General features: G+C 37.4%; 2 long non-coding RNA genes across 2 annotated transcripts in view; one reads left to right on the forward strand and one right to left on the reverse strand.

The window, feature by feature from the left end:
• Window positions 1-1,722: 1,722 nt before the first annotated feature.
• LOC134555106 (uncharacterized) lies at window positions 1,723-6,987 on the reverse strand. The gene is made up of 3 exons (XR_010081372.1): window positions 5,868-6,987; window positions 4,989-5,094; window positions 1,723-2,273 (listed from the first exon to the last, which is right to left on the reverse strand). It is a non-coding gene; the product is annotated as an uncharacterized LOC134555106 (long non-coding RNA).
• An 11,621-nt stretch (window positions 6,988-18,608) lies between these two features.
• LOC134554730 (uncharacterized) overlaps window positions 18,609-26,919 on the forward strand; it is a 33,695-nt gene continuing 25,384 nt past the window's right edge. The window contains exons 1-3 of the long non-coding RNA XR_010081309.1: window positions 18,609-18,968; window positions 21,058-21,207; window positions 25,841-25,972. This is a non-coding gene — a long non-coding RNA (uncharacterized LOC134554730). The remainder of the gene's footprint in view (window positions 18,969-21,057; window positions 21,208-25,840; window positions 25,973-26,919) is intronic.

The following is a 26,919-nucleotide window of genomic DNA, read 5'->3' on the forward strand; positions in this document are numbered from 1 at the left end:
AAGTCCTGAGGGAATAAATTGGTGTAGTTGCCAATCCCCTCTCCATGACATTTGAAAGGTCCTGGCAGTCAAGTGAAGTCCCAGGTGATGGCAAAGGGGAAACATTGTACTCATCTTTAAAAGGGGTGGAAAGGAAGATCCTGGGAACAACTGCCCTGCCAGCCTTCCCTCTGTGCCTGGGGAGATCATGGAACAGATCCTCCCAGAAGCTCTGCTAAGGCTCATGGAGGACAGGGAGGAGATTTGGGGCAGCCAGCACGGCTTCAGCAAGGGCCAGTCCTGCCTGCCCAACCCAGGGGCCTTCCACGATGCAGAGATACATCAGTGGCCAGGGGAAGGGTTTTGTTTGTATTTCTGTAAAGCCCTTGACACAGTCCCCCATAACATCCTTCTCTCTACGTTGGAGAGAGATAGATTTGATTGTTGTTCTCTTTGGTGGATGAGGAATTGTCTGGACAGCTGCCCCCAGAGGGTAGTGGTTAATGTCTTGGCCTCCCAGTGGACATCAGTGACAAGTGGTGTTCCCCTGAGGTCTGTAGTGCACCAGTGCTATTTACCATCCTCATTGATGACATAGGTGAAGGGGCCGAGTGCACCCTCAGCAAACTTGCAGCAGACACCAAGCTGAGAGGTGTGGCTGACAGTCCTGAAGGAGGAGATGACATCCAGAGGGAGCTGGACAAGCTTGAGAAGTGGCCATGGGAATCTCATGGGTTTAATAAGACCAGCTGCCAGGTGCTGCATCTGTGTTGGAGCCACTCCCTGTATCAGTCTGGGCTGGGGATGGGCAGAGCGAGAGCAGCCCTGCCCAGAAGGACTTGAGAGTGCTGGCATGACCCAGCAATGTGCACTGGCAGCACAGAAAACCAGTTTTGTCCTGGGCTGCATGCAAAGCAGCGTGGCAGCATGTGAGGGAGGGGATTCTGCCCCTCTGCTCTGGTGAGACCCCTCCTGCAAGGCTGCACCAGCTCTGGGGTCCCAGCACAGGAAGGACATCAGCTGCTGGGTGAAGCCCAGAGGAGGCCACAAAGATGATGAGAGGAACACCTCTCTGGAATATCTCTTCTAGCAGGAATGACTGAGAAAGTTGGAATTGTTCAGCCTGGAGAGGAGAAGGTTCCAGGGGAATCTTGCAGGTTTTCAGTACTTGAAGTGGCACGTACAAGAAAGATAAGGACAAACTTCTTGGCAGGACCTGTTGTGATAGCAGAAGGGTGATGGTTCTAAATGGAAGGGTGTCATTTTTGGATCAGATATAAGAAGCATTTAATAATGAAGGTATTAGAACACTGGTCCAGTTTGCTCAGAGGTGACAGATGACCCATCTCTGGTAATATTCAAAGTCAGGTAGGATGGGGCTCTGAGCAACCTGACTTGTTGAAGATGTCACTACTCATTGCAGGGGACCTGGACTAGATGGCCTTTACAAGGTTTCTTCCAGCTCAAATTGTTCTATGATTCTATGATTTAAATAGCCTTTATTATTTAAAAATCATAGTAAAGAGTGTGCAAGTAGAAAGAGAAGAAAAAAAGGAAATATATAAAGCAAAGTGAAAACGTCTGGATTTTATATTTAACCAGGGGAGTATTAGATAAACTAGAAGGTACTTTATATTGTCATATTATAAGGATTTTAACTTTCTTGATGCTTCCTTAACTTGGAGACATATATTCTGTCCCTTTGTATCAATATGACCCCTACAGTGACATAAGGTCCAAAATTTAGTTTATTTAGGCTTTCAAGGTTTGGTTTTGATGTTATGAAAATTTACAGAAAATTATATTTCCACTTAAAGGTTTTCCTCACTTAACAAGAGAGTAATATGACAATTTTCCCTTTTGACAAGGTAGGAAGCTGGCTTTATACATGAGTAAATTTGATCATTTGATAAACAGGGTATGTGAAAGACAGTTATGTACTAATGAGAGATGGAAATGGATGGATGTCAGGAAAAGGTGTGGCTGTCTTGAAGGAAAACGTATATTTTTCTAATAGAGCTAATGAAGCCAAGGCTTTGCTACAGTCATCCAAATAGATTTGTTCAGCTCTGATTTTACTGTCTTTCCTGCACCTGAACCTAAGCTGATACTTCTGCAGCTATACACACAGACAATTTTTAATTTTGCTTTGAGTGACTCCTCTAAGTACTAGTGGGTAATGGCTCTTGAGTCTCAAAAGATTCATCCAGTGCAGGATTGTACAATGGTTTATTCTTCAATCAATAGGTGAATTGTAGCAGACTTCTACGCCTTTGTAGCAGAATCACGAGTTCCTAAAACAAAGAAAGAAAACAAGAAAACTCTTTCAGATTGCAAACAAACGTAATCCATGCCTAGCAGTATCTCTAGCTGAGATTGTCCCAGCAGCCTCTGTACCATCTGCAACAACTTTGTTTTGAGAGAGACTGATAAACAGCAAAAAGAAAAATATTTTCCTTTTGTGCAGTAAGCATTCACTCTTAAAAGTGGTTTCAAATCTTAACTCTTTGTGCCAAGTTCTGAAGTACGTCAGGAGATGCAAGTGTGTCATAAACATATCAGAAACCATCAAACACTATTTTGTCTAGTGAAAGTGAGGCAGAGAAACAATTAAAATGATTTCCTGAATACAAGATTTTTTCCAGTCTATTCAGGGTTTAAAGGCCTTTTAGTATTTTATATCTTCCTTTTTTAAATTTTTGTGTATATTTTCACCAAATTTACTTTGAAAATGGTTTATTCACAGAAAATTACATTTGTTTTTTAGTATGTGTGTGTCTCTTACACTAAGTACACTAATAAAAGTACGCTAATAAAAACAAGAATTTGAAGCTTGTATATAAACCAGAACTTCGGTAACTCTGGCTTTTTCTTTGTGGTGAAAAGTTAACTTTTTTTTTTCTTTTTTTTTTTTCTTTTTTTCTTTTTTTTTTTTTTTTTTTTTCTTTTCCAGAAAGAACTTAATACATGAAATGTATTCATAGAAAGAATATAAAAAGCATTTATTTTATGCCCTTCCTTCCTGGCAATTGCAAAACACTTATCAAATCAGGCTCTGAAACCAGGTGAAATCCAGGACTGCACAAAAATGACCAGAATTACCATCTAAAAATTTTTCATTTAAGTTGGACTATCAACATTTTCATTTTCCAATCTATAGGCAGAAAATCCATCCTACCAGACAATGTAGGGAATAGATTTGTATCTTCTTCTTAGAATGAATTTCCTGTGCAGATGTTAAGCCTTAGGGAAAAACACCCTTGGGATTAATATGCTTTTCTACCTCAGTTAAGATCTGGCTTAATACAGTTTACTTTCCCTTATTATGACTGCATTACAAAGTGTTTTGAAACTTATGAAGTATGGTTTTTGTTTTGAAGCAAAACATTGTAAATGAGAAGGAATTCATGGAACTCGAGGCAACAGGAAGTTTTAGGGTGTTTATTAGGAGGTGATCACTTAACAGTCTCTCATGTTGTACCTCATTACTTCTGCTGCTGTTCCCACTAAGTCTGGTTTACTGTAGTTTGTCTTTCAAAAGATTACCTCATTTTGATTGAAATGTCCAAAGATGGGACCCTCATTTTTCTTGGTAATCCCTCTTCTCTCCCCCACCATGTTTAATCACCTTGCTGTTCTTTTCCCACTTCTCATTGTTGGTTCTTGTTAGGCTATTCCTTAGGAATGAGGTAATTCTCTATTATCTAGTATTTTCTCCCCATAAAGATATTTTGTATCACTCTGTGGAATGGAACCCAAACAGCTCCTCTGCAGCTGAGTTACAGCAAAAACATGTGAAACTCTGTTGGTCTCTGGTAGCTGCAAAGTTGAAATGCAAACCTCTATCAATATTTACCATCAAACTTTTCAGTATAAAATGATTTTTATTTTCTTTTCACAGTAGATCACTTTTCATTGAAAACATAAAGATTTCAGTTTTTTATCCTGCTTCAATAATCAGAAGTTCAATTGTCTATTTCTGACATTGTCTTATGTAACATTTTCTAATAGAAATAAAATTCTGACTTCAGAAATGATTAAGGTATTAATTCTGAATATTCATTTCTTTTGACTACTGCCAAGGAGTGAAGAATGGACACTTATGTGTATGATAACGTATAGCTCTTTTTAAACAGTTATTTAGACAGGAACTTATTTAAATATAGAGAGAATATTCTCTGAGTGCTTTGGTCTTGATTTTAATTTGGGCCTTAGCCCAATTTCCAGTGTTGAGAGGGAGCGTTTGTGTGTAGTTAATTACAAAGGTAGTGATTTCATCATTCAGGTGGGTAGTGTTCTAAGATTTTGATCCAGCCTGTTCATTTTACATTTTTTTCAGATGTAGTTTGCCAGGTGACCTTGCTCAGTGAAATAATTATCACCTGCTCTTTTCAGCCTTGTTTCATTTAGATGTACAGCCACCTGAATTTTAAGAAAAAAACTCCTTTATGGATGTTAAATGAATGAGCAGCTGCCCAGAATTTCTCAGTTTAGTAGCTCACCTCTCATGAAGAAATAGCAGGTCAGAGGGGGAAAAAAAAAAAAAAAAAGGTAAGCAAGAAAAAACCCCTGCTTTTTGAGTGATTTTGCTCTTAGGAATATAGGCAGAGAAGTGATCAGTGTTTCAAAGAATATTTATAGGGGAGGGCTTCTCTTGTTGTATCCCTTATGGTCACTGTAAGAGAGGAGGAGGCTGCTCTGCTGAACACACAATAACTGTTTAATTTATTTCACTTTTGCTTCTGCTGGAAATCAGACTTTAAAATATCTGTTTTACACTAAAATTCTTCATAGTCCTTTAATGGTTTGGGCTGCCCAGTAGTGTCTGACTGTACAAAGGAAATATTTTAGTTGTCCTATTCCAGGACAAGTTTGTATTAACATTGGAGCAGGCTGCACAGAGAACTTGGACTACCTTCCTTCTGTCCTTCCGTCCTTCTGTCCCTGGATGTTTTTCAATAATTGACAGGATAAAACTCCAGGTAATTTCATCCATCCTCAAAGCTGACCTTGCTTTGGGCAGAGCCCTGGTTGCATCTGTTCCACCTGGACGCTGATCTTTGTTAGAGTGGGCTTGGTGCACTCCATGGACATGGCAGTGATTCTGAGCTGCATCTGGAGGAATAAAAGGGCCCATCTCAAGATTGTTCCACCACAGCAATCGTAGCTGAGTCTGCCAAATCATTTTCAACTGTGCAGTGAGAACTGGTGCAGGTTTGGAGGAGTGTGAGCTATGAACTGACCCAGAGGTGGTCCCTGCAGAGCTGATGTGTTTGGCCTGGCTTGATATCCGATTGCTGCATGTCCTCAGTTTGTAGTGAACAGTAAAACTACAGCTCAAAATATTTAACCCCTTTTCCTTCTGCAGTTGCTATGTAGATATTTGCTTTAAGAAATCATATTTATAAAAACAAAAGAATTTCCATATACCTTGTGATACTTCATATATGAAGATACATAGCCAACTGTCATAAGGCAAAATATTTATTGTGACTTAAATTCATTTTTATGGGATATTATAAAGACTGTGATTATAGTGGGTATGTTATTGCTGAATTTTGTAATTTCATATGCTGTTATTTTATAATTTCTGGCCTATTGTCTTTATAGGGGCACAGTTATAATAGATTTGCCTTTATTACAGCAAATAATGAATCAGTTTAATGAGATTATACTAATTTTAAACTTGACATTTAACTCAGTCTTAGTTTTTCAATTAATCTCACTATGGTAACCTTTTCCAGCAAGGTTTCTTCAATTATCATTAGAATGAAATAATTTTACATGCTGGTCTCATCTGCTATTGAAAAATTCAAGCTGTGAGCCTCAGATAATTTCCCAGTTGCAGGAAGGGTTAGGAGTAGGGTGGACCAATATTCCCCACTTACCTTCTAGTTGTCCTTCTACCAAATGATGGCCCACTTCTATCTTCCAGCTGCTCTGTTCTGTTATTCTCTCCATAAATGGAGAAAGAAATTGAATGAAAAATGAGAATACTGAGAGGAAAATATTTTTTTTTAATTCTGAGGGAGACTGCAATTTAGGGCAAGCTAAACCAGTATGATTGACCAGCCTGGCTTCTTGAAGTGCTGTGAATGAGCATCTCTGCCACTTTACTACATCAGGTTCAGCATGGCTTATTTGACTTTTTTTCTTTTTTTTTTTTTTTTTTTTTAAGCAATGTAACCCAGTAAAGTATGTCAGTGACAATGAAAACATTAGTGTATTTTACTCATGACAGCACTCTGGTTGAACAAGCACCAGAACTGAGACACAGCAGGGTGCAACACTGTCTAGGTGACATGGGATGGAGGATTTGGAAGAACAGATCCTTTATTTGAGGATAAAGTTGCACTGATGAAATGTAATGGCTCATTCTTGTGAGAATGGGTCAATTCCTCCTCAGCTGGGTCCAGCTGCCTGATCCCACCTTCCCCCAAAACCAGCTCTAACACTCTGCTGGATAAATTGTTACAAGTATTTAAATTACAGATAAAGTTTCTTTCTTTGTTAGGCTCATTTTCTTCTCTTTCAACAACTTGAATTGACTCAGCTCAGGGCATGATGTGTGGGAGAATGGGAATGGAGAAAGAGGAGTGTTTATAGTCTGAAGGAAGGGGGAGGAGGAAGATCCCCCCCCTCTTGGTCACGATGAATTTGTAGATTCAATTCAAGAGCTAATGTCAAACCATCCTATGCTGTTATTTTTTGCAACAGCCCAACAGTTGTTTTCAAAAAGAAAATTTGTTATCTATTATGCTTGTTTCATTTCAAAGCTAAATGCTGAGTGTCTGTATTCCCTGGACCAGCTCTGATCAAAAAGATCCATTTCAGCAGCTCTGACATGTCACAGAATTCTCTGCATGAGCAGAGCTCCTGCTTTCCATCCCAGCTTGCATTTCTGACACTGGCAGATTGCTTCTTTAAAAGTTAATTTGTAATGCACGCCTTTCCATCCCTTCAAGTCATGTCTTGCACTAGACCTGTTGTGACTCGTAAAAGAGTGTAAATTAGAATTGTTAGTAGTCCACCAGTTTAGTTAATTTACAATGACCCATGAATGCAAGAAGTCATACATTTTCTAAGGAGTATAAGCTCTGTATTGAATTAACAATGCTAAGACACCTCTGATTTCAGAAGAAGCATTTTCTTTCAGTTTACTCAAATATGTATTTTGAATATCTCACTGTAATAGAGTGTATATTTATTAATAGTATCTAAATCTGAAGAGATTCTAGGAAGAATGAAAATCCACTGTGCAGAATACAGTGTCTTACATTTTCTTCTTTCCAATTGGCACAGTTAATTATCAGAGGTGCATTTGCCTGTTTGTATTACTACAATGAGATTTATTCAGGTATCAAAAAGCTGAAAATCTTAGAATTAAATTTTCTGGGATTTTGGAGATGACTTTAATTAAGTAATCTAGAACTGAGGTTGCTGCTACATATGACAATAGGATTACATTTGTGCTAAATTTTCAGTTTTATTTTGTACAGAGTTAAGTCTAAAATCAGAATTAAACATGCATATTTGTTGCAGCACTGAGAATTGAAAAATACAGGAGCTTGTTTGGTATTTAGAAATATTAAAAGAGAATATTAATCAACTCACTCTGATAATGGTAGTCAAAGTGGTTTTAATACAATTTTCTGCTAGAATAAACGACTTAAGGGTTACTTAATTTAAAGAAGGTCAACATTCTTCAGAATGTCAAAGCTAGGGAAGATACCAGGGAAAGACATCTCAATGAGTATAAAAACATTGCCTAGAGGCCAGAGGAAGTCCTTGGAGAAACATCCTTCTGTGAAGAAAAAGCAAATAGAGCCCCTTTGCCTAAACCCCCCAGCCCGTGTTCAGTCTGTCATACCCACACCTCTAACAAGCCTGGAGAAAGTCTGAGCTGTCCCAGGGTAGAATTATGTGGGACAACTTTTCACACGCAGTTCAATTAACAATCAAAACCAAATTTGCATATGGTTGATGTGATAATGCTGAGAGTCAGATTTTCTTGTTAGTACCTGTTTGTTCTGTGTGTAACTTGATGAGCTCTGAAGCACTATTAATTGTCTGACCATGCAGGTGAGATAATCTGACTAAAAAAAATAAATGAAGTGCTCATAGCTACAGAAAATCACCAGGTAATTTGCTACTTAGGAAGGAAAACCAGATGGTCATAAACCCCATCTGCCAATTGGAGCTCCAGTGAATTGTTTAGAAAGATCAACCCCGATCTAAAGACCTCAAATCACAGACAGATAGTAAGTGTTTAAAATAGGCAATTTACCTTCACGATTAAGACTGTGATCTTCAGCCTCTGGTAATATCTGAGGAGTCAAGTTAGGTAGTAGGAGGTTTGGGAAGTGATTATTTTTAAAACAAGATGGGACACTTTCTGGTGTTTGAAAAGAGGAAAAGGTTAGCTCTCTTTACTTGATCCAAATTATTTTTATAACTTATATTCATATAAATAATTATGCAACATTTATTAACAACAAATCCAGTAATAAATGATATGACCATTTCAAGAGAAAATTGCCAGAAAAGAAGTTGAATGCATTATAAACTCCTATGGCTGTGAAAAGTTTTCTTCTTGGGCAAGCATCTGGGTCTTCAAGTGCATTCTTATAAGGAAGACAGAAAAACCATCAACCTTCAAAACAGAATATGTATAAAATTGCATGCCAACATGGGGCATTACATTAATAAGTAAATGAAGTATAGATTTTTGGAATATATCCTGCACATTTCCTAATACTTTTGATGAAATATAATTTCTAAGTGGGAAGTTTGGACTATTGCAAATTGTATCACTAGATGGCAGTAATAGCCAAGTGAAATGAAACCACCATGTAAAGAATCTCAGGGTTTTATTTTGAATTCCGTTTCTTAATATCAACTCTAGATGTAAGCCCTAGGCATAGTTCTATGTCCAAACCCAGGCCAGACGTAAATGATGGTAATTTGTCATATCCTTTTAACAGGATATAAGATACTACACAAGGTCATTTTCAATGCTTTCTAGAACTCTCAGGCTCCTAATAGGTTCTTCAAACTGTTCAGTTTTGTTGGTGTTTAAAAAACCACCACAAGAAAAATCCCCAGGACCCAGTGCCTGAAGTGTCTGTTTCTGAGGTATTACCACTCAGAGCCTAGAAGGCAGGAAAGGAACAAGTGAATATAAATTGTCGTGGGCAGGAGGCAGATGGAGTTCCAGAATCTTACTGGGAGATATGCAAATCAAAACATCTAAAATAGTGTCCATTTGTAGGATTTTGAGATTATTTTAGCTGTTCTCAGACAGCCAAGAAGACACGGAATCTAAACGAACAACCTGAGTTGTAACGAGTTTTTAATTGTGTAGCCTACAGGCTGGAATATTGATAAAACAAATGCTTCATTTCTCTTCTCCCATAGAACAGATCCTCTGTGTGCTCAGTCACACACAACATCTCAATTTTTGTATTATTCACGATGAATCAGCACTGACATAGAACCCTTTCTTCCCAGGTTCTATGCACAGTATCTCTGTGTGTGAGAGATGAAATTATATTACCACTATCTTTTCCTTATGTACTTCAATAGCAGCAAGATTAGACAAGACTTATCTTTGGCCTTTCTTACTTGTATCTGAGTAGGGCATTTTTCCACAAGCAGCAGTTTGAAAGGAGCCAACCAGCCTGGGTACAGGAGGTCAATCAGCCCTTGGATTTCAGAGAGCAGCCCTTCTGCTGCCTCTGGGACTGCACCAGGAGCTGTTAGAGCAGCCAGGCAGGACAGGGCTGAGATGCAGTCCAAAGTAAACCTGGAGTCACAAAAAATTCTGGGCTTTCCCCTAGGTTTTCTATTACAAAACATACAGAGCTGAGAGAGATATTTTGTTTTCCTTCTGCCCCACACTCCCTTAAAACAATCAGGTATATATATATATATATACACTAGCTGATTCTGCAGGAAGGTGTCATGCTGACATGAAACTAAATGTCAGGTTGCTCTACTCTCTCTTCATTTCAATAAGTTTACTGGGAGCATGCAATTACTGTTTATAATGACATTCATCAGTTTAGTTGTTCTCATTCTGAGAATTTTGTAATCAAACCAGATAGGTCTTTTGTATTTAGTGTCCATATTTAAAAATCATTATGGACATTAAAGTCAAAGAACATATGCTTCCTGGCATGTAGAAGAATCAGTTTATTTAGTCCACCCATCTGAGTAGCTTCAAAAGCATTCAAATGTTGTTATATTTATTACTCAAAAGAGAGTTTGATTGGATTTTGCTCTGAAACATATTTTACATTAATGTTATAGTGTGCAAAGTTTTTCTGTTTCTTGTAGGCTCTTTGGAACATTTGGCTAATCTTTTAAAAATGCTTGTGTTGTTAGATCTCTGCTTTACGTGTGTTTGCAGATCCAAGCTGAGCTTCTTGAGAAGAGCTGAACTCAGCCAAGGAGCTGCTTTTATAAAAGTTAACAAAATAGAAAGTGCAGCACAAATAAGCTATTGTTGAGTGGACTTTTAAAAACAGGGAGGCACTCTGCCAAGTTTAGGCAAGGAGGATCTACACAGATACTTCTCCCTCCCCATACAAAACCCAGTGTGTCATTACCAGCACTGAACTAGCAGCAGAAAGTAACATTTCAATTTCAAACTGCAACTTGATTAGACTTTCAGTGTTAAAATTATAGCTGTGAGAGCCCAAGAAGATCTGCCAGCTCAGCAAACTCCTAGTTTGTTTGCTTGAAATAAGGTTTTTGCCATTATTATGCAGATTTAGGTTATCTTGAGGTCCCTATAAAATAAAATCACAAGAGTGAAGTGAGAATAAAAAGCAGACAAGAGAGAGGGGATCATTTGCTTTAGATATTGAAAATACATAAATAAAACTTTTTACACAAGAAGCTGGATGTCTGAGCCCCAGAACCCGAACTGCAGTTATGATTTGTTTTGACATTGCAGTTTACTTTGAGGAAAGGACAATTTTGTCCACACTTAAATATTACAAACTTAAAATAATATAATGACATGAATGTGTCACCATAGGCTCTTAAATTATTTTGCTTTTTACCATTTGCTTTCTTATAAACTTGGAGAGTTTTACTTAAAGACCGATGGACTGTTTCATGTCTGCTCCAATTTGAGTTATACATTGCTTTCCTGTAACAAAGATATGAAGAGTTTAGTATTATTTATTCAATTGTTAAATTCTCCACTGGCATAGATCTCATACTGCAAGCAATAATTACTACTATGAAGCCAGTTTGCATTACCTCTTTTGTGGAAATTGTTGGTCTAGGTGTGTATTATTTCCAAAGAAGCTGTTGAAGAGATTGTGTCGTAATTTATTTTCGTTAATATTGCCACCATTAGCTCTTCATGAGTGGCTCAGATCTCAGAAGCAGAAGAGCTTTAGAAGAGTGTTCTTAGCTTGGTTGCTCTGCTGACAAAGCAAGGTAAGTTGCTCAAGGCAGAACAATGCAGTAATTCATCACTATCACATCTGGCACCTGATTTAGCATGGATGTATCAGGATAATCTTGTATTCTTTCATGTAAGACAACTCTCCTGATGTGGAAACCACTGACATTTTGCAGGTTATTGTGCCGTGAATGAGTGAAATCCTGGCAGCAAAGAAATCAGTACCAAAAATCTTGGAGGTCCTTCCTGTCGGGATTTTGAACTAGGTTAATTTTGTTAGTGAGCAAGCACAAAGTGATGTTGAGTGGATGCCTTGTGAACTAGAGACAGGGCCAAAGGCAGGGCAGCACAAAGGAGGTTAATGCTTGGGTGTTACAGTCCTGGGAACTTCAGTGTTTCTGCATTGAAACTTCTGAGTTTAGGCACCCAAATTAGGTGCTTCATAAAACTCCTGTTAGTGTGGACACTGAAAATTCATTTTATGTCTGTTTAGCTTTTTCCTGGCCTGATGATTACACACACCAGCTATTTGCTATCTATTCTGTTTCTTTATGCTGCCTTCTAGACTATGTAAAATGTTCTTTCCCTTCATGAACGACCTTCACTTTTTTTCTGAGGCTGAAATGCCTTCAAATCAATCTAGCTGAAGGTCAGCCTCTTAGCTCTGGTTCAGCATCCTGCAGGCTCTTCCTCCCAGCTTTTAAGTTTGCTGTCAAGTCCTTTATCACCCTGTTACCTTGGAATCTGCCTGCCGGGGCTCTACTCTTCTTGCAGTAAATTTGCATGACAACTCTTTTTCCCAGGGACTTTATAATTTCTTTCGGTACTTTGAGTAAGGCCAAAAATATTGAGAAGCGTTTTTAGTCTTCCCAGGAGAAAATTTCCTTGCTCCCTACAAATACTGGTGACTGGCTGTTCCTGCACCTCAAATCTCTTTTTGCTGTTATCTTCATTTGTTTTTGGTGTAGCTCATTTTCCTGGCCCAGGCTGCAGAAAGAAACCACTCTTGATGCCACACGTTTGCGTTTTCTGCCACCTGACGGAGGAAATTAGGATGAGCAGGACATAAGTCATGGGGAAAATAAAGAAAGTTGAAACTTTCAAGTGGGGGAATGTGTGAGTTTGGCCTGAGCTCAGCCTGAGTGAGGGGGAAGAAAGATATTTCCATAAGTGTTTGTTTAATTACTTATGTTTCCTTTTTCCCAATATTTGAACAAGTCATTGTAAGTTTGTGTTAACTGTGGCAGTAAGTTAAATTAAGTTAAAATAAATTCCCTGACTGTTAAGACTGGTTTGTCTGTGACAATATTTAAATTCTTTAGATCTGGAGTCAAATTCCACAAGGAAATGTGGGCTCATAAGTTGTGCTTTACTTTGTTTTTGCTGCCTAGTTTGCCTGGGATATCCCAGTAGTACAGAGCTGGAGACAGCTGGGAACAGCTATTCCTGGATGCTCATCTGTGAATAGCTCCTGTCTGGTTTACATCCTCGGGCTAACCCAAACCTCTGTTCTCTTGCCAGGTTACAGAACCAAGAGTTTCAAATAACTTTATGCATGCTTAGTTGTACTCTAGGAATTGTCTCAGATGACCTTCCATTCAGTGCATTATGAAATTCTAATCACCAGACAAAGTTTTCTGCCTTGAATCCTAATTCTCCACTGGTTTGCACCTCAGCTATTAATTTGCACATATGCAGAATGAAATTAGGTGTTAAATGAAACCACACCAGTTTGGCAACAGATTGCATACCTTCTGAATAGTTGTAAATTATTGTGATGAAATTTAAAGGAGTAGGGAATTGAACCCTTTGCGGCAATTTAAAGGGATTTTGTCTGATTGTTTGCACATGATGTGGAAATTATGAAACATTTGTTTTACCTGTCTCTAATAAAACATCTATGTATATTATCAGATGAGAGCAGCCAATAATTTAGGACCTGAAATTGTTGTCTTTCTTAAGATATTAATGAACAGTATTAGTTCTTCAAAGAAAATATTTATATTTAAATAATGGCAGTAGAGTACGAATTCCAAGGTTTATGTGAAAATAGCTTTTTTTTCCCCTGAGATAATGACCATTGATGGGAGCAGTATTCTGTGACTTCTAAAATTAATATTGACTGTGTTCTGATGAGTAAATTGCACTAAATGCTGAATTTTATATGTACTGTTATTAATGTAACTTTTAATATTGCTTTAGAAATCAATAGTTGTCAAAAAGCATTCACAGAATCATAGAAATATTGGTTAGAAAAGAACTTTGAGAATCAACTTGTCTAGCTTCTGTGATACTTGAAGAGACAAGACCCAGCAGCAGAGGGTGAATCTGAAATTTATTCAGAAGCACACAGTATGTATATCTTTACTCCTAAGCTTACAGACTCAGAGTATCTGTAGGTTACAGCTCACAGTCCTACAATAAATCTGTCCTCTTGACATTTTCCACTGTTGTCTCCAAAGCCGTGGTAAAGGAGTGTGAAGAGTGCACAGTTCTGTGTTGGTGCAGAAGTAGAAACTCCAGTTCTGTCTCAGGTGCAGGCTGTCCTGAGAGATGCTGCTGCTGTTACTCTCAGTTTACCTCTTTCCTTACACCAACACCTGTTACCCCAACAAGCTTCCTGCTGCCAGACTATTGCCAACTCTAAATAGTCAGCAATGGCTTCTAGTGCAAAAATAGAGTGCTGGGGTGCAAGCCCCTCTGGACCCCATTAGCACATGCTCAGAAATACTCAGAAATGTGAGGGCTGAATTAAAACCTTCAGAGAAACTAAAATACATAAATCCATGCAGACATGAGGTAGAAATGTAAGCTCTAGTTTTAATAAGTAGAGAGTATTTTAAGTGCCTTAAGCAGATAAAGAGCCTGTGTTAGTAAGAAAAGCCCTAAAGCCTAGTTTAAAGTTCAGTAGCAGAGTTAACCAAGGCCTAGACATAACGAAAACGTTCTGTAGCATTGCTGGCATTCCTAGATAGAACAGATATAGCTAAGTGCGTGGAGTCTGTGTAAGAAATTACCACCACTTTCGCACATCAACGTTAGGCCCAGATAGGCCCAAGAGGACAGTGATAGAATCGTGTTTGTAGCTGATTGGGTAAAAAGAGAATAAAAACACACTGCTTTGAGAATGCCAGAGATCAGGGGGCTGCTGCTGCTGATGAGGCTGCTGCTCTGCCTCTGCTTGGGATGAGGGGAATTTATGCCAAACAGAGCTGCACAATGGCACGGACTGTTATCCTCTGAATGCTTCACCTTCGAGACTGATCTTCCAGCCACACAATAAACAACTTTTACAACAACCCAGCTGCTCTAGTTTTCTTCGAAGACCCTAGCAAGCCCGATAAGAGAGCACATGGGAAGCAAGAGCAGGTGCCAAAGATGCTACAAAACCATTGCTTAGGGATGAGATCTCTAAAGCAAGGCTTAGCTGGAGCTAACACCAGGTAAGGACCTAATGGGAAGTCATAATTGATTCTACCACTCCAGCAGTAAGAAAAGGAAACTGTAGGTCTGTTGGTGAAAGGGTCCAGTCCTGTATTATGTTATTTCTCATTTGCCTGCTGTTGACTAAGCAACATCATAAGCATTCTCTATGGCTGGATTCACAATGCAGGGCTGCATTCATGAATCCAAGAACTGTGGGAATAGAGCTGGAGAGCAGAACTGAGAGCACTGCTCAGCTCATGGCAGAGGTGGACGTTCGCTTTGGCAGGCCGTAAGCCCTGGCAGCTTAGAGCAAACCCTGAAGAAAGAAGAAAGAGATAATGGTGTGCCTGTACATGTCTGTGCAGGTCTGTACTAGCTTATAGTTAAACAATGTTATTAAGAAAAATAGATATGGTTGTTATGGTTATTATTGTTTAAGCAAGGAGTTATTTTTAGCTACAGTTGAAAAGGTATAAATACTGAGCTCTGGAATCAATAAATCAGCTTCAAGCATTCAAACCATGGAGTCCAGGTCTCTTTATCAATCACCGTCAGAAAACTAAGTTATTTTATCTAATTGTTTTACAAGCTGCTTTTAATTTGTAATATCATGTTTCTTTAGGACAGTAGGACCGGAAATGGATTGATAAAGTTTTCTCTTTCCCTGGTCCTTTTTTGCAGCTAATTATACCTCAGGTTATAATTACACTCTACATCACAGAGAAAAAAAAATTGTCAGTTATAAATGCTGTATATTTTCTGTTGGTTCTAGGCAATAGCTCATGAAACTTCATCTGTTTACAGCCAATTCAGTGGGACTGAATTGCATTTTCAAATGCAAACTGTGCATTTTCATAAGGTAAGGATCTGACCCTCAAGAAAACAAACCTACAACAAGCCTCAATTTGCTAAGTGGTAATGCATTAACAGATCTTCATTTTCACTTTCAGATATTTTATCATTAAAACAATTAAATCAAAACAAAGTAGTTCTGCAAAGTGTTCAGCATTCAACATGAATCTCTTATCTACTATTATAGGTCCTTCCTCTTCCTTAGAAAGGAAGCTATGCAAACATCCTTTTTAGTGCTCAGACCACATTATCTTTCTCAGTGGTTTTTTGTGCCAAAAGAAGAGGCAAATTCTCTTGAAGTCTGGAAAGAAAGCCTTTCTCTTTAGCTTTATGCATGCTGCATTATCATTCCTTTGTTCCTTTGCTCCTGTTCTTGGAAATAGTTGAATTTTCCAGTAATGGAAACACATTGGCAAATATGTTGTATTATTGTTAAAACAGAACTCCAGTAGATATTTCTTTTTAAACAGCTACATTTTTTTATTGTGATATTGTTTCCATTGTTAGAGCTCAAGCCTGTGGGAAATTACTTTCAGCAGTTTTTGTGTGCACATTTGCTCTCTCTCTCTGTCCTTGTGCTTGCTCGTGCTCTCTCTCTGACACACACACTGTTAGCCTTAATTAGAGAAAAAAGCCTGAAAACTTTGAAAAATAAATTATGGAAACTGGAATGTGCATCAGCCAACAACAATAGCAGGCTTCTTAATTGATGATCAGGGGCTGGAGCACCTTTCCTACGATGGCTGAGAGAACTGGGGCTGCTCCCCCTGGAGAACACCAGCACCAGGTTTTGCACCCTCCACTGACTGAAGGGGATCTACAAGAAAGCTGGGGAGGCACTTTTGACAGGAGAGGGTAGTGATAAGACAAGGGGGAGCAGCTTCAAGGAGAATAGGTTTAGATTAGATGTTAGGAAGAAATTCTTTACTGTGAGGTTGGTGAGATGCTGTTATAGGATTCCCAGGGAAGCTGTGGCTGCTCCATCCCTGGGACTGTCCAAGGCCAGACTGGATGGGGCTCTGAGCAACCTGGTTCAGGGCAAGGGGTCCCTGCCCCTGGCAGGGGGGCTGGAACTAGACCATGCCTGGGTCACTTCCAAAGCAGTCTGTGATTGTATCTGCCCTTTGTTGATAGATAAGATTCCTGCCTATCTTTTAGGTTTTGTGATGAGACTATTTAATGTTTATACTATTTATCAAATGCTGTTTGGAATAATGGGTATAAAGTGCTCTAGACAAGTGCCACATGTTTCTATTCTCTGGCAGTATTCTACAGACAATGACTGAATGATCTTAGTTGGTTAGCACTTAATTCTATATTCTTTGTTTCAGTTTGTGACTGAAATACAAGCATAAATTCTTATCTGTGCATCAAGGAAATCAAAGTTCACTTCTAATTTGTCCTAAAAATGGAAGGCCAAAATTATTTGGAACAAAGAAAGTCAAATATGTAATAAATAAATGTCCTTTTGATCTTGCAGGGAGGAAAGAAAATTAATTGGTAGAGCTATCAAAGGTGGACATTACAAGGAAATGCCACTAGAAAAAATTTTCTGAACTACTTCATTTCAATGTGAGGCTCATTACTTGTAAGACTAAGTTGCTGGTAATAGTTTAAAGTCTTCAAATGGATAATGGCCTGAACTTAATAGATGCTTGAACTTGCAGGGTGCTACTGAAGGAAACACTTCAAAAATTCAAAGCTAAAGTATTAAAAATTTTAGGCCCACAGGTGTATTCCTGTTAAAATTCATGCATTTTGCTGTGACTTTCAGCAAAAACAGAATCAGGCATTTTTGTTTCTTCTGGTGATTATTAAGTTACTGGTGCTGTAACACTGGTTAAATGAATCCTGACACTGCAACCCTCATGCTTGTTGTTCTAAACCTACTTTCAATATGAATAAATGACTGAAAGAAAAAAAGATACACAGGTATTTAGAGGGCATATACTTTTGAAAAAGTGCATTATACCAAGCACCACAAAATCATGGACTCAGTGCAGCAAGTTTTCTGTCTGCCACTTAAAAGAAGTTTGTTAGTTCCAGAGTCTGCCATGACTAAGAGCTGTCATTCCTTATCAAGTCTATCTCTGAAACCCCAAAGCTCAGAAAAGACAAGGTGACTGTCTTGTTAGAAAAGTCCCTGGGGGTGTTTGGGTGAATATCAGGCTCTGAAGGGCAGCTTAGTAGTTTCTTTCAGGCCTGCTTTTCTAGGGGTTACATGGATCTGCTTACTGTGGGCATCACAGCAGACGAAAACATCCTTCCAACAGTCAATCAGAGATTTTAAATAAAAATGTGACAACATAACTTAGAGGAGCTCTTGGCAGAACTTGCAGCTTGGTGTCATTTGAGTATTTGAATGGTGATGTCACTTGACGTGCAAGCAGAGCAGAAACTGCTGCCAAGACAAGGCTTGGACAAATCTCCTGTAGGTGTGCTCTGCAAAACATCCTCAGGGTGGGTAATTGTGATACGTGAAGGCATGAGACTCACCAGCAGCAGAGGGTGAATCTGGGGTTTATTCAAAATCACTCAATATGTGTATCTTTACTCCTAAGAGCTTTTTTGGTTACAGCTTACAGCTCACAGTCCTACAGTAAATCTGTCATCTTGACATTTTCCATTGTTGTCTCCAAAGCAATGGTAAAGGAGTGTGAAGAGTGCACAGTTCTGTGCTGGTGCAGAAGTGGAAACTCCAGTTCTGTCTCAGGTGCAGGCTGTCCTGAGAGATGCTGCTGCTGTTGCTCTTTGTTCAACTCTTTCCTTACACCAACGCCTGTTACCCCAACAGTAACAGTAAGGTAATATTTCAAGTGCATTTAGACCTGGTGAAAAAGAAAGAAAAAAAAAAGCAATGTGGAAGAATTTTAGCCTACAATAAATTCATATAGAACATTGGGAGAGCAAGAGAAACAATGGAAACCGACACCTTACAAATTGATAGCTGTTCAGGGCAATAGTAGAGGGTTTGAGGTTTTTTTTTATTTTGTTTTGCTTTGTTTTGTGGTGGCTGTGGGGTTTTTCTGAGGGGGGGTATGTTTAATTTTTACTACCTTCTTCAAGAGCCAAGGCTTACATGGCAATGCTGTCCCTGCTTCTCTTCATCTGGTCATTGCACCCATAATAACTTTTGAAATTACAGCTATTTTCAAGCAAATTTGGAATACACTTCAATTCCTATGAGATCTGTGGCACTCACAGGCTGGAGAATTATTCAAAATAATGTTGCACTAAATGAAAAGCAGGCAGAATATACCTGGTTCTTTGAAATAAGGATGAGGTTCCTGAGGTGAGTAAAGCTTTGTAGGGGAGTGAAGGATAAAAACTCTTGGGAAGGTTTCATTACTTCTGCTATTTATAAATCAATTTAATTTTCTTTGAAGACTTCTTAAATTCTGTGCAGCATTTAGGAAGGAAATGTAAATTTGTAAGATCACATCCTTTATGTTGTAAAGAGATTGTCTTTTAAATACTAGGAAATATTTTATTTTCTGGAAATTAAATTTTGGATTATAATCCTTACTGCCATATTTTAAGATGAAAATTACTTGAAATAAAATTTTGAGAAATACAAACTGTAGAGAACCATATTATTATTAAAGTCAAAGGATCTTGAAATTTTAATTGATTAATTAGTTCAAACTTATCGTATTTTTATAGCCTCAATACAAGTTTATAGAAGCCACAGATATTTGTTGTCTAAAATGTAAAATCACAGAATAGTCTATGCAAGAAAGGACTTTGAAAGGTCATCTGGTCCAGCCTTTCACAGGAAAGGGAGCAGAGAGGAGATTATTTCCAACCTGTCCCCCCACATCTTGAAAACCTCCAGTGGTGGAGGCTCTCCCATGTCTCTGGTGAGGTGGGTTAGTGATTGCTCCCACTGGCCAAAAAAGTGAGATTACTTCCAATTATTAATCATGTGTTTTACATACCAAGAAGATCTTTCAAGGATTAATTTCTTCCCTCTAGTTAAAGAATGATTAGCTAAGTCTAATTATTCCAGTTATTATAAAGTTTAATAAATCTGTTAAATCCACAGAAGTCTGCATTTATTATTCCCTGAACTCAGAAGTATTATATGAAAAGTAATTTATGCCATGAGTTGGAAGGTTTATTATTTCTTTAGAAAGGCTTGAGGAAAGCACAGAGGATATGGAATAAAGACATGCAAAATTTGAATTTAAATTAGAGGCAGTTGTTAGCAATACAATTATGTTTACACAGTAGGAATAGCTTATTAAAGAGATATCATTACAACTGTTTCCAGCAAGTGTAGGGTAATTGGCTTGAATAGCCACTTGATGTCATCCTGGTGCAATAAAATTTGTCTAAAACTGTTTGATTCAAAGAGAATTATTGTTTTCATGAAAAGTTTTCTGTTAACCTCTGTTTTTCTTTTCTTAAAAATTTATTTGTTTTTATTTTCCTGTGATCAGGTAGAATCTATTTAAGAAGATTTGTGAAAAAATGCTCAGTATCTTCTTTTTTTTGACTTTAGATACCTGTACATTTTTCAAGAAAATATGACTCACTTGTCCCTCATGTAATTAGGTTGATATCAACAACTAGGTTGATTTGGCCCAGATACTCTATTGATGTTATATGAAAAATATGTGGGAAGTCTTTCAAGACTCTGAGTGATGGTTTTACCTCCAAAATCATTCAGCTGTGTTATGCCACCTCCGAGCTGTTTTTCTAAACATCAATAAACTTTACAAAGGCAGTTATATTTTTGTCCAGGAAGAGTTGCTCTTTAATGTTTTGTTCTTGGCATCCAGCTTGATTTAAAGGTGCAAAAGGTCCCATTTGATCATTGAGCAATTTTTTGGTGAGGAGGTGAGAGGGCAGAAGGGATAAACTTTAGATAAACTTCATACGATTCAGAACCAAATTTTATATGGACTTTGTAATTATTTTACATTAATTATTTTATATCATTTACATTTTAGAATTAATTTTCTCTGATACTTCTACCAGAATGAAATGTCCCTGATCTATCAGTGTCTTTCTCCTACCACTAATTCTCCTTCCACCTAGGCAGGAACATCAACTGATTTCTTACTACTTTTTCAGTTTTCTATGACTTGTTCTTTCCTTTTACCTCTTTGTGATCTTTATACTCTTGCTCAGCTCCGTGACTGCTCAGCCAGCATTTTCTATCATACTATTCACAGTATTTTCCCACACTACTCCCCCAGAGCTGTAAAATATAAGCTTTGACAGACTGCCCCTTTGTTCTTTTGATTATATTTTATTTACGAGAGTTTACAAGTTTGTGTTGCCATTTGAAACTTCCACAGATTCTACAGCCTATTGTGTAATCTAGAAGATTATTTACAGTCTATAAACTGACACAAGGACATCTTGTTTTTCAGGTTGGAGGAATGAACAAGTGAGTGCACAAGGTCTCTGGCAATCTGAGAAACCCTGTGTAAGAAACTTTATCTGTTATCCAGTTTCTGTGTTTGTGATCCCAGAGCCTCCTGTGGCAGCTGCCTCACGAAGATAAAGCTGAAAGCATCCAGGTAGGTGTAAAGAAGTTGATTAAGGATACAGTAGAACTTCTATAGGAACAAAGACATATTGAAAAGAGCAAGGATAATTCAGTGTGAATAAGGTGAATAATAGGGATTTGATTGAAGTGAGAAGATTAGTAAGAAATGACTACTGTCTTCCTTTAAGCTCTGTCTCAATGTGTGAAGTAAGGAGATAAAGTGAAATTAAAGGCCAAAGGAATTTTTTTTCCTGGAGTATAATCATGCATTGGCATTTGCTGTTTCAGGAGGTCATTGAGGCAAGACGGGAGCTGATCATAGCAGCTTTTAAGGGTTCATTAACAGCAATTAGTAATTTTTTTTTTTCCTTCGAGTAGTTTGAAGAATGGATTAAACAGATATAGGTTTAAAAGCAAGGACTCTGAGCACAATAGCAAATAAAAAATGGGCAGTATTTGAATTAAAGAGAATACAGTAATTTTACTTGAACTCCCACAATTATTTGTGGCTGCAACAATGTTTTTGGTTGCCAGAGTGGGACAATAAGGTTGTTTTCATCCAAGTTTATATATAAACACTCTTCATTTGCTCTTCTCATTGGTAACAATTTTGGTAAGATTCATCTGCTTGAACTTAAACACTTTCAGGGAATGTATTTGCAAATGTTAACTCTTATGTGTACTTCAGTGAATGGCAACAGATGCCTTTAGGGCATAATTTGTATTCTTTTGCATAGATGTCTAAAATAGGTCAAATGAACTGTGTTCTATAACTGAATATTTCTTCCCCTGCTGCATATTACTTCTAATTGAAAAAAGTCAGACAATACTTATATGTAGGTAGCTACAAGGCAAGCATGAAAATTTAGGTGGAATGAATGTTATATTGCTCACAGTTTCTCACAATTGTATTCCATAGTTTCAGTCTTGCAAAGTGTTAAGAGAAATTATCTACAGCCTCCTCTGTTTCTACTTGGTGTCTCCTTTCCAAAACTTCTTTTATATTCCCTCCTGAGAAGGTGCTATTACAAAATCATATACTTTTTATTATACTTGATGGGTTTTATCAGATATGTATGGACTCATTCCCCTGTTTATATTATAAAGTTTTAAAATGAGACTATTTTTGGCCTGCTAAGGTTGTTTTACACAAGGCTTTTTTGTGTTTTTCACAATTAGACAACAGTATGTTTAAATTATGTAAACTCTCTGTGACTTTCCAATTTCTGTTAATCCATATGGGGTTCTCATATAATGATATTCTGCATACTCTAACTGAATTCTATAAAATATACCTCTGCTCCTTCAAACAGTACTTGGTATCTTAAGACATTCATCTGTCAAGCACAAAAGTTTAAAAAGTTGGCATGTGTTAACTTAGTTAACTTAAGCATTTAGATGACTTTAAATAGTCAAAATTTGTATGTCCTGGAGGAATAGAAATCTGAAATTAGATAAGATTTCTTAGTCATAAAAGAGAATGAAAGCAGAAAATGACAAATTGATGTATGAGAAGCAATATATGAGATGTGGTTGATAAATTATCTTCTGATATGTTAATGAATTCCAGATAGAGAAGTTCACAATATGATGACTTATTGAGATTTTAATAAAGTAAATTAAAAATTGAAAGGTGATCTGAATGAAAGAAGCTCCAGGAATCTTTGAAAAAATAATTAGGAATTGGAGGGTTTTAAAAGGCTTTTTATAGACATTGACCTTTATAGTCACATATACACATATTTGCATTTTAAATAGATACATCTGAAAAATCTACAGATGCTACACTTCTACTTATACTTATGTGGAAAATAGCAAATTCTATAATACTTACTTAGAAATATGCTCTTTTTACTTGAATACACTAAAAAAAAATCCATATTTAGTGCCAGATTCTTTTTTACCCCACAGAAAACCCTGCAGATCTGTTTTACAATGATGACTAAAAATAACACACAGAAAGATGCAAAAAAATTTAAACAAATTTAAACAAATTTATGATTAAGACTTTATTTTAGTGAAAAAACCCAGTTAGATATGATTTGTTCAAGGAAAACCAGTTCTCTAGTGCTCTTTTTTCTGTTTTGCTTTCACACAAGAAACTACAAGCAACTATGTAGAAAAAGAAAAACTATTGCTGTGGCAGGAAAAAGTAATTGTAGTTGTCAGTTCAGCCTGCTAGTCAACCATGGTTTTATTCTTTCTGAAAAAATGTTCTTAATGTCTCAGCATCTGATTCAACATGTTTGGTTGTTGATGTTCATATTATCATTTTCTATTATTAAAGCATATTTTATAAAATAAATTTATTTTCTAGATGTTTCCTATAATGCAGGATATTTCCAAAACCATAAGTATTCTAATTACAGTAAAGTGAGTATTTAAGCACTGATTAATCTTGAGAGGTAAAAATCATCTGCTGTAGCTACAAACAATAATATAATGGATGAGATTGAAAACATTCAAATAAGATATTTACATCAAATACATGAGAAATAGTCCCCACTAAATTTAATCTAGCAAATGTTCTCATTATATATGTATTTTTTTCTTTACTGTTTAACTTATTTTTTCTTTTCTCTTTTAAAACTAAGATCTATTTAACATTTGTCGATTCCCGCAGCATCAAAGTAAATCTGCATCATTTTAATCTTTTCAATGTGAAATCTAAGAACCATTTTATATTCGCCATGTATGACAGGAATGCTCTAAATGTTGACTTTTACTGTGGGGTGTTGAAATTTCTCTCAGTACAGAACTGAGAGTGCTGTAGCAGTGGGTGCAGAATTCTGTACATAAGGTGTTTGGAAAGGTGAAAGTGTAACAAGAAAGTTTCACAGATATGTATGTTTAGCAGAAGGCTCTTTGAATGTAGAACTTTAGAGTAGAAATGAGAGCAAGTTTTGATATAGAAAGAATAAAGGATGTCTGAATTTAGAATTGCTGAGCCAGTTGTTACTGGACAACTAAGAAAGCAAAAGTTAAGTCGAGTTGGAAAGAGGTTTTATGGCTGGAGCAAAGGATAAGTTGACCACAGAGAAAGAATATGTTTTATACCAAGCAGAAATAGGTCTTAGAAAAGCAAAAGATACTATAGGCAAACAAAAACCATGCCTTTATCAAGTAGAAACAAAGTCTAAGAATTTTCTACTGCAAGAAAACAGAAAAACAACTTTAGGTTTAAATTGTAACATACTGACTTGAGGTGAATGGGTTGCACTAACCATAATATGGTGATGATATTACTTGTGATAGGCTATAGCTAAATATAAAGGTATTGTGTATGATGCTGATGGGGTTTTATGTATTAAGATGCTCAGTGAAGAAAACTATATAATGCATTGTAGCCAGAACTAAAGTGACTTCAGGCATGCCCATATGCTGTAGCTGGCAGCATTGGGCTGGCTCTGTCACCCCATGACCCACAATACAATAAAGAGCATTTCCAAAGAGCCACCTGGAGTCCCATATCTCTCATTTCAGGCTCTTACAATAAGGGATGTCAATGGTCATTCACATCAATAGAGGCATTGCCTGCAAAATGATTGTGGCTTTTTAAATTTTATTTAAAATTCTGTAGCATCGTGTAAAGAAACTGTTCCAGCAGCGCTTGTCTTTGTTTTTACAATATTTTCCCCAGTTAAACATGCATCCGATTTAAGTACTAGGGAAGGAAGTCACAGTAAATTAACAGCTAAGCCTGGAGCTTTGGAGAGAACTGCTCTTTCCTCTTTACAAAAAGCTTGGAGGAAAAAGCAGTTTCTTTTCTTTGAGAAACTTCTCTTCTTTGAGTTATTTGGTTGCAGTGATTGAGGTCAGGGTAAACAGAAATACATGAGAATTGGATGAAGGAGAGATTAGGATCTACAAGCAAACACTGCCAACTTCCAAAGAATAGAAGGAAATCTCAGACTGTCATATTTTATAAAGTGTCAGAGTACAGGTATTTGGCTGAGGATAAACTAAACAATTATGACGAAATTGTTGCTTCTCAGATCTTTAAAATAATTGATCTCTCATTTATTGATGGGCTTCAGTACAAACTCAAAGTCATTCCCATCCATAATAGAACTGCTGACTTCTAGGTATTATTCATCAGGAAACACAATCATGATGGCTATCAAATAATTTATTTAATTATGCAGTTGATACTTCATTCTTGAATGTAGAATACCTGAAAGTATTGTAACAATAATACAGCCCTAATCTGGTTTAACTCCTTTATTGCATAAACATGTAACAGAGCTTCAGGACTGAGTAACAGCAAAATCCACATGAAATGTGCATAATCTAAAGAGCTCTGTAGGGCAGAGTTTGAAAATTTGGAGTTTCTGTTTAAGTGTGTTGACCATATCTTTTTAAAGAACAACATGGTTCATTGGAAGAAAGAAAAAAGAATGTAAGGAGTATGTGTCACTGATTATTATCAACAAAAGGGTGTATTTTCCAGATAATAAAAAAATTTTCTGTTCACAGAGTTTGAACTAAATGTTGAGCTAAATTCCTACCATGACCCAAATTCAGATTAAAGTAGCAGAAGAATCTGCCTTTGAATTGTCATATAACATAAAATAAAACAAGGATCTGATGAGTAGATGATGGCCCCTGTGGTTTATAGCTGTTTACCTGACCACCTTTTGCATTATCTCTTTCTGATTCTGCAGATCCAGCTAATTCTCCAGCTGATAAACTAGAAATAAGAAGTGTGTGAGCTTTGCCAGCTCCCATGTTTGAAGCTCAGGTGTCAAAGTAATTGCTCTTTTTTCCAGCTACTAGAAATTTGGGACTATATTAGTGTAAGTACCTTGCCTTTCTCTTTTTTAATTAAAGCATGAGTTTATCTTTTTTGGTTGTAGAGAGAGAAAAGCACGGAAATATGACACTGGAACACCCTGAAGGCTTAAACAATAGAGGGTTGTATCAAACTGATGAACCTATGATTTTTCTTTCAGTCTTGCATTTCTTTGGGACTGGTTTATTTTCCTCAGCTACCTGGGATGACAAGTGATGCCAGAACACTTCTGAACCTAGTTATTTTCTTGCCTATTTTTGCATTGCATCTTACAGGGCTCTGGTTTGGTTCCTGTACTTATTTGAATGCACAATCTGACTTATTGAGAGTTTGAGTGGAAGATGGCCTGAGTTAAATTAGTATAATTTATACCCAGTTGCAGCTATACAAGACTTGCAATTGCTTTCCTTTTATATGACTGGAGTATGATATCAAAAGGTGAGATTAGCTAAGACAAACCCCTGCAGATCTATTTTATCGTGGTGGGTTTGGGCAGGAGCTCTGAAGGTGTTGTGGGGTGCTGTTCCTCAGCAGGCTGTGGGGCTCTGTGCAGCTCCTGACCAGAGGCTGCAGCACAAGGACCTGAAGTCAGCTGGTAACGCCACTGCGATGGAAATGAGACCATGCTGTGCTTCCATCCCCTGATGAGAACCACCATGCATATATTTGTGAGATGTCAGACAGATTAATGAAATACATGTGGCACGTGGGGCAACTTGCATAAATGATCTGTTGCCTGCAGCTGGTTCACAGTGTAATTTTGTGTTATTGTTGCAAGAGGAGATAGCAGAGGGAGTGTGACTCCTCACAATGTTTTGCTGTCTGTCTCAGCTGTCTGGTAGCCCAAGGTTTAAGATTTTTTGTGTTAATATTTAAAGTCCCAAGAGGATTGCATCCCAAGTGCACTTTTGAGTTTCTGATGCCCTGTATTCCATTTCAATCTTGATGGTT

This window comes from Prinia subflava, chromosome 9 (assembly GCF_021018805.1).
Source record: "Prinia subflava isolate CZ2003 ecotype Zambia chromosome 9, Cam_Psub_1.2, whole genome shotgun sequence".
Classification (NCBI taxonomy): domain Eukaryota; kingdom Metazoa; phylum Chordata; class Aves; order Passeriformes; family Cisticolidae; genus Prinia; species Prinia subflava.